We start from the raw sequence: 12,580 nt of genomic DNA, 5'->3' as shown, positions 1-12,580 counted from the left end.
TCTCTTTATCTCTGAAATCTGCAAGCTTCACTATAATATGTTGAGGGGTTAGCCTATTTTTATTGATGTGGGGGGGGTGTCCCTGTGCCTCCTGGACTTGAATGCCTGTTTCCTTCCCCAGATTAGGGACATTCTCAGCTATAATTTGTTCAAATGAACCTTCTGACCCCCCCCCTTCATCTTCCTGGACCCCTCCTCTATTATTCAAATATTATTTCGCTTTATGGTATCACTGATTTCTCAAATTCTCCCTTTGTATTCCAGTAGTTGTTTTTGTCTCTTTTTCTCAGTTTCTTTCTTTTCCATCATTTTGTCTTCTATATCCTTGACTGTCTTCTGCCTTGTTTGTCCTTGCTGGTAGAGCTTCCATTTTGGACAGCATCTCAGTAATAGTGTTTATAATTTGGGTGATTAAATTTTAGTTCTTTTATTTCTAGAGTAAGGGGTTCTCTAGTGTCTTCTATGCTTTTTTCAAGCCCAGCTAGTATCTTTATAATCATTGTTTTGAATTCGAGCTCTGACACCTTACGCATTTCAATATTGATTAAATCCCTGGCAGTGAGTACTTCCTCCCGTTCTTTCTTTTGGGGTGAGTTTCTCCATCTCATCATTATGTCCAGAAAAGAATAGAAGAAAGAGAGGAAAGACAAAAATAACAACAACAACACCAGAATAATACAAACAAAACAAACCAGAAGAAAACAGAAACAAAACAAAATAAGAACAAACCAAACAAGAGGTAAAACAGAACAAAATAATAAACTAGATCCTGGGTGTATTTTGTATTTTGGTTTGTTTGTTAAAAGAAACTAGATCCCAAAATAGGAAAGAAATTATATATATATATATACACACACACACACACACACACACACACACACACAAATGCAATATATATATATGTATACATATGTGTATACATATATATGTATATATACATAAAAATGCAATAAAATACAATGAATGGAAACCAAAACTAAAAAATATAATTATATAATGTATATATAAAAATAAAAATTAAAAAAGAATAAAAAAAGAACAAAAATACAAGAAAATAGATGAAAAAAAGAAAAATTAAGACTAAAGTATTAAAAAAAATAAAAGAACGTGAATGCTATATACTGTTTTTCCCAAGAGCTGAAGTTACCCTATGATCCGTAAACTTGGTGCTAGCGAGTTGCTCCTGCTGGTCTTCTGAGGTAGGCGCCTGTTCCACTGATTCTCAGGTGTCCTTTACCCTGGTGGAATTGCACCTCCCTTACCGGGGGGCCGGGCTCAGTGTAAGTGGCTCCAGAGCGCACTATGTGGTGCTATTTTGCTCTCTGAAGGCTTTTATTTATTTTTTTTAATGTTCTCTTTTTATTTCTAATAAATATAGATCTTATGATGGAGTTACATTACAGTAAACCTATTGTAAATTGAAGTATCTTTTTTTTTATAATATTTTTTTATTATATTATGTTAGTCACCATACAGTACATCCTTGGTTTTTGATGTAAAGTTCCATGATTCATTAGTTGCGTATAACACCCAGTGCACCATGCAATACGTGCCCTCCTTAGTACCTATCACCAGCCTATCCCATTCTCCCACCCCCCTCCCCTCTGAAGCCCTCAGTTTGTTTCTCAGAGTCTATAGTCTCTCATGCTTCATTCCCCCTTCTGATTACCCCCCTTTCTTTATCCCTTTCTTCTCCTACCGATCTTCCTAGTTCTTATGTTCCATAGATGATAAAGCAGGAAAAAACATCCAGTGGAAAAAAGACAGTCTCTTCAATAACTGGTGCTGGGAAAATTGGACAGCTACACGCAAAAGAATGAAACTTGACCACTCTCTCACACTATACACAAAGATAAACTCCAAATGGATGAAAGACCTCGACATGAGACAGGAATCCATCAAAATCCTAGAGGAGAGCATAGGCAGCAACCTCTACGACATCGGCCACAGCAACCTTTTTCATGACACATCTCCAAAGGCAAGAGAAACAAAAGATAAAATGAACTTGTGGGACTTCATCAAGATAAAAAGCTTCTGTACAGCCAAGGAAACAGTCAAAAAAACTAAGAGGCAGCCCACGGAATGGGAAAAGATATTTGCAAATGACACTACAGATAAAAGACTGGTATCCCTGAAGGCTTTTAGCACCAATGTGAGGGAGATGAAAATGGCAGCTCCCCTATCTGTACCTCTGGAGCTGAAAGTCTGCACCCACCCACCCCCAGTCTTCAGTGAGCTCTCATAGAAAAACAGTCAATCACTCTTGTCTCCCTGGTTTCTGACCAAACTCTGTGTTCACCCAGCCTGTGACCAAGCGTTTTTATCTCAGGCATGTGACACAGATTTGAGTCACCAAACTTTATGGACCCCTGTGGCACGGACCCACACCCTTCCTCTTGGGGAAAGAGGGGGGGGGGCTCTCACCTTTTGCTAGGCTCCGCCCAGAGAGTGGTCGTGTGGCTGTGCAGTGGTTCAAGGTTTATGACAACATCGGGCAGAAAGCCGGAGCCTAAACTCGCTGTTTTCAGCCAGCTTCACTGCTCTGATGCCTGGAAACTCTGCCACACTCAGGTACCCCCATTCTTCTTGTGACCCTGGGGATCCTGAGGCCACACTCTCCCACCTGGGATTGTGCCCCGCTTTGCCACCTGAGCACCTTTAAGCCAGGGATGTCCCCCACTGTAGCAGACTTCTAAATGTTCTGATTTTGAACTCTGCTGTTTATAATACTTTGCAGTAGCCTCCTTAAGCAAGCTCCCTGCCCTCTGCAGTTTATCTTCTGATATATCATCCTGGATTCACATCTCCACACCTCCTACCTTCCAAAAAGTGGTTGCTTTTCTATTTGCAGAATTGCAGCAATACTTTTCTCAGCTCTCCCATTGAGTTTGCAGGTGTTCAGAATGATTTGATAACTATCTAGCTGAATTCCAGGGACCGGATGAAATTAGGGTCCCCTACTCCTCTGTGTCTTAACTCCTCCTTCTCATTGTAATTTTAACTTACATTTTTCTGATGAAAAATAAAGTTAAGCATATTTATATATATTTATTAGATATCTAAGCACCCTCTTTTGTGATTTGTTTCTTCTTCACTTTTGCTCATTCCATTGTTGAGTGGTCTTTTTCTTATTGATTTGTCAGAATTTTTCAACTTAATTTAACATAAAAAAGCAATGTTATTTTTTTATCCCATGTCTGACAATTTTAATGTCCCATATCTTTATGGAACTAATTCTTCTGTCTCTGGTTTCTGCTGACTCTTACTCATTTTATCTTGTATTTTTCTGTGTCTTGTGTTTTTTACTGTGTCATGCTCAATTTACTAGGAGCATCACAATGTGGGAATGTTTTGAGACCTAGGTTAAAGTCAGCTCCTCTAGAGAAAATGTATACATAGTCTTTCCAGTCCCCTGGGCATACTACTAACATGTAATCACTTTCAATTTTTCAATCACATTGATAGCATGCATTCAGATCTAAAACATGTGCAGGGGCGCCTGGTGGCTCAGTCGATAAGTGTCTGCCTTCGGCTCAGGGTGTGATCCCACGTTCTGGGATCAAGCCCCACATCAGGCTCCTCTACTGGGAACCTCCTTCTTCCTCTCCCACTACCCCTGCTTGTGTTGCCTCTCTCTCTGGATGTCTCTCTCTCTCTGTCAAATAAATAAATAAAATCTTTAAAAATAAATAAATAAAATAAAATAGAATAAAATAAAACTCACATGCATTCTAGCTGGTACTTACAAATTCTGAAAGGATTTTTTTCTTGATACCTGCTACTAATTTTCAATAAACAATTTTATCCTTTTCTGCAGGATGGGGTATTTGTCATTCACCCTTACACTGACAAAGTAGCCCTTTGGACAATTAGTTTGATGTATTTACTTGGCCAGGCTATAGTACTCACTTATTTAATGAAACACTAATCCCTGTTGCTGTAAAGGCATTTTGTATTATGGCCATCATCTGCCATAGGTATAGGAGATGACCCTCAGTAATGTGTGTAGGCCTTCTTACAGAGGAAAAAAAATTTTTTTCTCACCCTTCAGGATTCTTGCAGCTGATTAAGACTTAAATTGACATGAGATAATTAACAGGAGAAAAACAACAACAATAGCAGCACATTTAATTACATGCATATGGAGACCAACTATAAAAATTGAGACCCAAAGATGCCACTAGATATTTAAGTTGAGTAAAGCACAGAGTTTGAATTGGAATCTCATGTTCAAAAAAGAAGTTTTGGCTATAAATATAAATCCAAGAGGTAAAGTGATGGATTAAAAAAGGGGATCCCAAAAGAGCTCAGTAAGGGATCAAAGGAAGGAGTAGAAAGTTGGACCTCAATGGAAGAGTGGACTCATCACCCCAGAGGCTGATGGAAAAAGAACTTTGGGAATGGGGTTGCAGGCACATTTATAAGGTCTCAGCAAGGATGAGAGTAAGAGGGTGGGAGGGGAAGCCTGGGGAAGGAAGTGGAACATGGGGTTGTTTTGAGGGCCCAGGGAACAGGAGCTGACCAAGCAAGCAGGAGACTTGTCCCAGGACAGCACTGGGAACCATCAGGATGGTGGGTGGGTTGCTTCTTTGACCTCAGTCTCAGGACAGGCCACCTTGCCACTCGTCATCCTGATGTGCCAAGAACAGTTTGGTGGCCACAAGTACAGAATGCCAACACCCAACACATCCCTGCAGCAAGTGTCCCAGCAGGTCTCCATGCATCTCCAGCCATTCTCCCCTGTGCCTGCACCTGCTGGGATTGCTGCTGGCCTGGAAGTGTTCCAACTCCACGCCCACCACGACTTGCCCAGCCCTTGCCCTGGCCAGGGAACCAGACTGCCTGCACCACCTCCTGGCCAAACTACATCAAGACTCTAGCTCCCTTCTGCCATTGTTCCCTCACCTACCTTCCACCTCAACCACTGTAGGAGTCAGCCCACAGTGTGACCCCTATACCTGGAAAATGCCCAGGTCACCTGATTCAACCTCGCTGCTGCAGAGAAGACACCAAGGATATTTGTTCACTCCACAAATATGGGTTGGTCTGCCATTATGTGCTGCTATACCTGGCACCATCTCGGGAGTTAGGGATACACTGGGGAGGTCCCTGCCCTCATATAGCTAACATCTAGTGAGGAAGACAGATAAAAAATGAATAACAGCAGAATTAAAGATATGGTTCCAAATCATGCACTGTTGGAAAGGGGAAAGTTTCTGAATGAGTACATGGCTGATGGATGGTGGGGGAGAGTTCTTCTCTGAAGAAATGACATTTATTTTATTTTATTTTTATTAAATTATTTATTTAAATTCAATTTAATTAATACATAGTGTATTGTACGTTTCAGGGGTAGAATTTAGCGGTTTATCAGTTGCATTTAACACCCAGTGCTCATTACATCAAGTGCCCTCCTTAATGCCCATCACCCAATTACCCTTTCCCCTACCCAACTCTCCTCCAGCAACCCTAGTTTGCTTCCTAGAGTTCAGCATCTCTTATGGCTAACCACCCTCTCTATTTTCATCTTATTTTATTTTTCATTCCCTTCCCCTACGTTCATCTGTTTTGTTTCTTAAATTCCACATAGAAGTGAATGAAGACATCACATTTAGACCCGGAACAGAAGAATGAATAGAAGTTGATCAGGCAAAGAAATGGAGGAGATTTGGGACAACATTCCAGACAGAGAAGGTGCTGAGGTCCATAGTCCATGATCCTGTCTTGATTCATGTCTCCTCTTTGGTGCATCCCCGCTCCTCCCTTATTTCCACTTACCTGCAGATGAAAACCTCCCTGCAGGAAGTAGATATTGGTTGCCTTTAGTTTATTCAAGTGTAAGAACATATGGTATTTTTTTTATACTTCAGCTTATTTGTAACATTGCAAGTTCTCCCTCTCTTTTCCTTTTAAATACCAACCCAGAGAATTTCATTATTACCTAAACTTGGCAGAAGAGCATACCAAAAGGATTGAGCAAGCATCCTTAGCTTCACTGAGCTAGAATCCAAACCAAGATTCTCTATGATTACTTTTTTTTAAAAGAATCTCTGTGATTTTAAGTAGCAGTACCATGTTTAATTTCCTCACACACCAGAAGTCTACAGGTCATGAAGTTCTCTCCATCCTCCACAAGCCACACATCACTCAGAAAAGTCCTTCTATCTGTCATATCTGGCTTGCTATATACATACAATACTATTTCTTATGTGCCTGGGTCAGTAACAGGCTAATATGCCCAAAGATATCTTGAATAGCTAAGGGGCCACATCCAGATCAGTGACCACTAGACCAGAAGATGCATACCTGAAATGTGAACTTCATGACAAGTGTGTAAAAAGAACAAGAAGGGAGGGGGCACCTGGGTGGTACAGTCGATTAAAGTGTCAGACTCAGTTGCGGATCAGGTCCATGATCTCTGGTTCATGAGATTGAGCCCCATGTTGGACTTGTGCTCAGTGCAAAGTCTGCTTAAGATTCTCTCTCTCTCTACCCCTGTCCTCTCCCTTTTTCTCTCTCAAATAAATAAATCTTTTATTAATGTTTTTTATTACATTATGTTAGTCACCATACAGTACATCCCTGGTTTTTGATGTAAAGTTCCATGATTCATTAATTGCGTATAACACCCAGTGCACCATGCAACACGTGCCCTCCTTAATACCCATCAATAAATAAATATTTTAAAAAAAGAATAAGAAGGGAGAATAATTAAGAATTGAGTTAAATTTAGTAAAAAAACAAGAATAAAACTTCCATATTTGGGTACATAAGAATACTGATAATAAATGAAATGATGACTGTGGGTTCTCCATAATGAAAATGGACTAATTGATGACAATGAACAGTGGCATCACACCACACATACACACACACCACACACACATACACACATATACACCATACACACACCCACACACCACACACACACCACACACACACATATACACCATACACACACCCACACACCACACACACACCACACACACATACACACATATACACCATACACACACCCACACACCACACACACCACACACACATACACACATATACACCATACACACACCCACACCCCACACACACCCCACACACATACACACATATACCCCATACACACACCCACACACCACACACACCACACACACATACTCACATATACACCATATACACACCCACACCCCACACACACCCCACACACATACACACATATACCCCATACACACACCCACACACCACACACACCACACACACATACTCACATATACACCATATACACACCCACACCCCACACACACCCCACACACATACACACATATACCCCATACACACACCCACACACCACACACACCACACACACATACTCACATATACACCATATACACACCCACACCCCACACACACCCCACACACATACACACATATACCCCATACACACACCCACACACCACACACACCACACACACATACTCACATATACACCATATACACACCCACACCCCACACACACCCCACACACATACACACATATACCCCATACACACACCCACACACCACACACACCACACACACATACTCACATATACACCATATACACACCCACACCCCACACACACCCCACACACATACACACATATACCCCATACACACACCCACACACCACACACACCACACACACATACTCACATATACACCATATACACACCCACACCCCACACACACCCCACACACATACACACATATACCCCATACACACACCCACACACCACACACACCACACACACATACTCACATATACACCATATACACACCCACACCCCACACACACCCCACACACATACACACATATACCCCATACACACACCCACACACCACACACACCACACACACATACTCACATATACACCATATACACACCCACACCCCACACACACCCCACACACATACACACATATACACCATACACACACCCACACACCACACACACACCACACACACATACACACATATACACCATATACACACTCACACACCACACACACACCACACACACACATATACACCATACACACACCCACACACCACCCACACACCACACACACACATATACACCATACACAAACCCACACACCACACACACACCACACACACATACACACATATACACCATATACACACACACCACACACACATACACACATATACACCATACACACACACACCACACACACACACCACACACACATACACACATACCACGCATACACTACACACACACCCCACACAAACATAAATACACACTTCAGCCACCATTTCTTTCTCCTTCTAGCACTCACAGAATTTCAGGGAGTGAATGATTGATAGCATGTGCTATAGCATTTGTGGTTTCTACATCAAAGAGCATAGATTTGTGACCTGCGGATGACTATCATGCTGGAGGGAGATTTCTGGAAAAATTGTACAGGACAATGGTGATGCAGGGAAAGGGGCCTCAATCTAAGTTCTTGACCACATCTCCTCAGTTATTTATGAAGGAAATGAGAGCACAGTGCCCTCCTTGCAGCTTCTTGAGAAGGTCTAATGGGGAAATGTATGTAGGAGTGCCTGGTGTTTGTTGCCCGATGCCTGTGGATGTTTGGGAGGTAACTGTGAAGGATTTGAATAAAATATAGAAGATGAAGAAGGAGCTATGGCTCATAGATGATGATGAAATCAAAATCCAAAAGATTTCAGCAGACTTTAACTATGAGGAAATACTGCTATAATATGACATTAAATCAAGACAAACTGGAGTCCTACACTTAGGTTGAAAAACAGGTCTGGTGAGGACATGATGGGGTAAGAGGTGGGGTAATAGCAGTTGTGATGGAAAGATCCACTGAGCAGTGTGACCAAAAGACAGTCTTGGAATGCATTGCTTTATTATTTTTGTATTGAAGTATAATTGGCATACCATGTTATATTAGTTTCATGTATACAATATAATGATTCAACCATTCTATACGTTACTCAGTGCTCACCACAGTTAAGTGTAGTCACTATCTGTCACCATATGTTATTACAGTATAACTCACCATATTCTCTATGTTGTACTTCTCATCTTCACGACTTTTATTTTGTGACTGGAAGTTTATACTTCTTAATTCTTTTTATTTATTTCACCCATCCCTCCCCTCTGGCAATCACCAGTTTGTTCTGGGTATATAAGAGTCTGTTTTGTTTTTTGTTTCTTTGTCATTGCTATCATTATTATTACAACATGAATTCAGAACTACGCAATTTACATAGGGTTTTGCAAGTATCACCTTATAAATTAAAGAATATTGTTGGATCAGGGAAGTAATTACTCCTGTGAACTTTGTCTGAGACAAGGGACCCTGGGTTTTTTGTCCAGTTCTGGCCACCCATTGTAAAAGGAATTTGAACAACCAGAAACTCAGTTCAGTGCTGGCATACACTAGCGATGTGACCTTAAGAAGGTGACATAATCTCTCCAAGCCCAGCCTCAGTTTCCTCAGCTGTCAAAGAGCCCTAAAGAGCTGTCTTAAAGATTAAATGAAATCATATATAATGATTCCCTGCAGGAAGAAAAGACCACTGAATATTATTAAGTACTCAGTATCTTAATTATTCATGTATGGGTGTCCACTCTGTGGGTCTGCTGTGATCTGGTTTGACCCCAGGTCAGTTTCCTCCCAATCCCCCCATCCTCACACCCTGGGATTCTTCTCCCTCCCCTAACCCCCAAATGATGAGCCAGTGGGAGGAACCCTATCCAGGACAGACCAGACAAATAAATTACACTTGCCACCTGCTCCAAGACAAGTCAATAGACAATCACAACACCAGTTTCCCTCTGAATTCTGCATGTCTAAAATGTTTGCTGAGTACTGACTATGCACCAGGAGAAGATACGGACATGAATAGGGTAAACATGGTTTCCACTCTCATGGCACTTATAATCTAGTGGGTCAGTCAGACAATATAAAACATGTACACACATAATCACACCCATACAGAGAAACATGTAAAAAAAATAATTACAAATGAACAGAATGCCAAAGAAGAACCAAATAGAAGAATCCTAATTTGGTGGCTTCAAGAGATGGACTCTTAAAAGAAGGAACATACGAGCTGAGCCTAGAGGATGAATTAAGAAATTCCCCACCTCCCCTTCCACACAGACAGCTGCATCATTCTTGGGTACCAAAAGGCTCCCTACCGTGGGAAGTCACATTTTACTCCAGCCTCTACAGAAAGTCCCCAAGTCCCTACCACACCTCCCAGGACCTCCTACCAATCCTACCACTCTTCCCAGATAATAACACCTTTCCTTCTCTCCCAGCCAGCATTTCTAATTAAGGCCTTGCCCTCAGTCAGCCTGCCAGGCAAAACCTGCTGGGCCAGAAACACACCTATCCTGCTTCTGCTTCTGTGTGGCATTAAATTCGGGAAATTGTGTGCCTTACCCAGAGCCACCCCACCCTTGTCCTCCCGCTCCTCCTCCCACTCCCTGGCACCCTGGCAGCCCTAGAGCAGGGTGGGGCACATTGGTGGGGATCGACAGTGCTAGGCACAGGCCCCTTTCCTGCTGTTTCTTCCTTGCTGCCATATTCTAGATGCTGGGGAGAGCAAAAGCAGAAGGACAAAGTCAGGGCAGACAGAGAAGCAGAAGGGTGGATAGAGACAGAAAATGAGAAGCACTGAGGGGCAGAGGGAGGCGATGTGAGAGAAAGAAAGAAAAAAAGAGAGATAGGCAGACGTGAGAGGGAGACAGAGACAAAAAGATACTAAAGAAGAGAGAGAAAGAGAAAGAGAGAGAGAAAGAAACAACTGAAGTGGGGAAGAAAGAAGCCAAAGGGACAGAGGAAGAGCCTGGGAGTATAGGAGGTGGCTGGGCAGGTGGGGTTGGGACATAGTCCCTGCCCCACCCCACCCCTGGCTGTGACCTTCACAGTGAGAAGGTCTCAGAAGCATCCAAGGATGGTGGGGGAACTTTGGTGGTGGAACATGTTTTTCCCCAAATCTCATTGATGAGAGAGGGAGTGTACCAGAAGGTGGGAATAATGGTTGGCCTGGAATGAAGGTGGAATTAACCTGTGAAAAATCTGATGTGCTACAACAGTGGGCAGTTTCAGGCAGTGTGAAGACACAGTATTTTCCACTCTGACAAATTATCTCAAGACCAGCTGAGGGAAGAGCAGCCACCCCCCAGCCTAGGAATGCAGCCTGTACTCACCCAGCTCTGCCCAGGCATGGCTCCTGCCCTTCCACTGCACAGACACAAAGGCCCCCATATGTCCCTGGAGATCTTGAGACCTGTCTGGTGTGGTGCAGCCTGGGGAGTCTGGGTCGGGAGGGAGAAGTCAGTGGGGGGGGGAGGCAGTGAAGAGCCACCAAGAGGCTCAAGTGAAGTCCATGGGCACCTGGCAGAGGAAGATGTCATTTCTGGTCTGGAGAAACAAGAAGCCTTTTGGAAGACCTAGCCTGGATAAGTGTCTTAAAACCTGGTGTAATTGCAGTGGTCAGGAGTGGGGCAGGGACAGTGTGGGCAAAGACTCCAAGACAGATAAGCCCAGAAGGTAAGCCCATACCTTGCCCACCTGGGCTCATTCTGTGAGTAAAGGTAACTTGGACTGACATTGTGGAAAGCCCTAACTTCCATGCTGAGTTGTTTACTTTACTCTGTCAGAAAGGAGTGACCACAAAATGATTTTGACCAGATGTGTGAGAAGAATGGTGTCATGCTCAGAATCTGAGTGTCCCTTCCTTTCTTTAACTCACTGAGTGAACTTGAACAGGTCATCTGACCCCTTTGGGTTCAATTTTCTACAAAATGTAGGGCTTTAGCTATTGTGGACAATGCTGCTATGAACATTGGGGTGCATATGGCCCTTCTCTTCACTACGTCTGTATCTTTGGGGTAAATACCCAGTAGTGCAATGGCTGGGTCATAGGGTAGCTCAATTTTTAACTTTTTAAGGGACCTCCACACTGTTTTCCAGAGTGGCTGTACCAACTTGCATTCCCACCAACAATGGAGGAGGGATCCCCTTTCTCCACATCCTCTCCAGCAATTCTTATTTCTTGCCTTGTCAATTTTTGCCATTCTAACTGGCGTAAGGTGGTATCTTAGTGTGGTTTTGATTTGAATTTCCCTGATGGCTAATGATTTTGAACATTTTTTCATGTGTCTGTTAGCCATTTGTATGTCTTCATTGGAAAAGTGTCTGTTCATATCTTCTGCCCATTTTATGATTTGTTTATTTGTTTCTTGTGTATTGAGTTTGAGAAGTTCTTTGTAGATCTTGGATACCAGTCTTTTATCTGTAGTATCATTTGCAAATATCTTCTCCCATTCTGTGGGCTGCCTCTTAGTTTTTTTGACTGTTTCCTGGGCTGTGCAGAAGCTTTTTATCTTGATGAGGTCCCACAAGTTCATTTTTTCTTTTGTTTCTCTTGCCTTTGGAGATGTGTCATGAAAAAGTTTGCTGTGGCAGATGGCGTAGAGGTTGCTGCCTATGCTCTCCTCTAGGATTTTGATGGATTCCTATCTCACATCAAGGTCTTTCATCCATTT

This window comes from Ursus maritimus, unplaced genomic scaffold (genome assembly GCF_017311325.1).
Source record: "Ursus maritimus isolate PB19 unplaced genomic scaffold, ASM1731132v1 scaffold_12, whole genome shotgun sequence".
Classification (NCBI taxonomy): domain Eukaryota; kingdom Metazoa; phylum Chordata; class Mammalia; order Carnivora; family Ursidae; genus Ursus; species Ursus maritimus.
Note: the sequence above shows the minus strand (reverse complement) of the source record.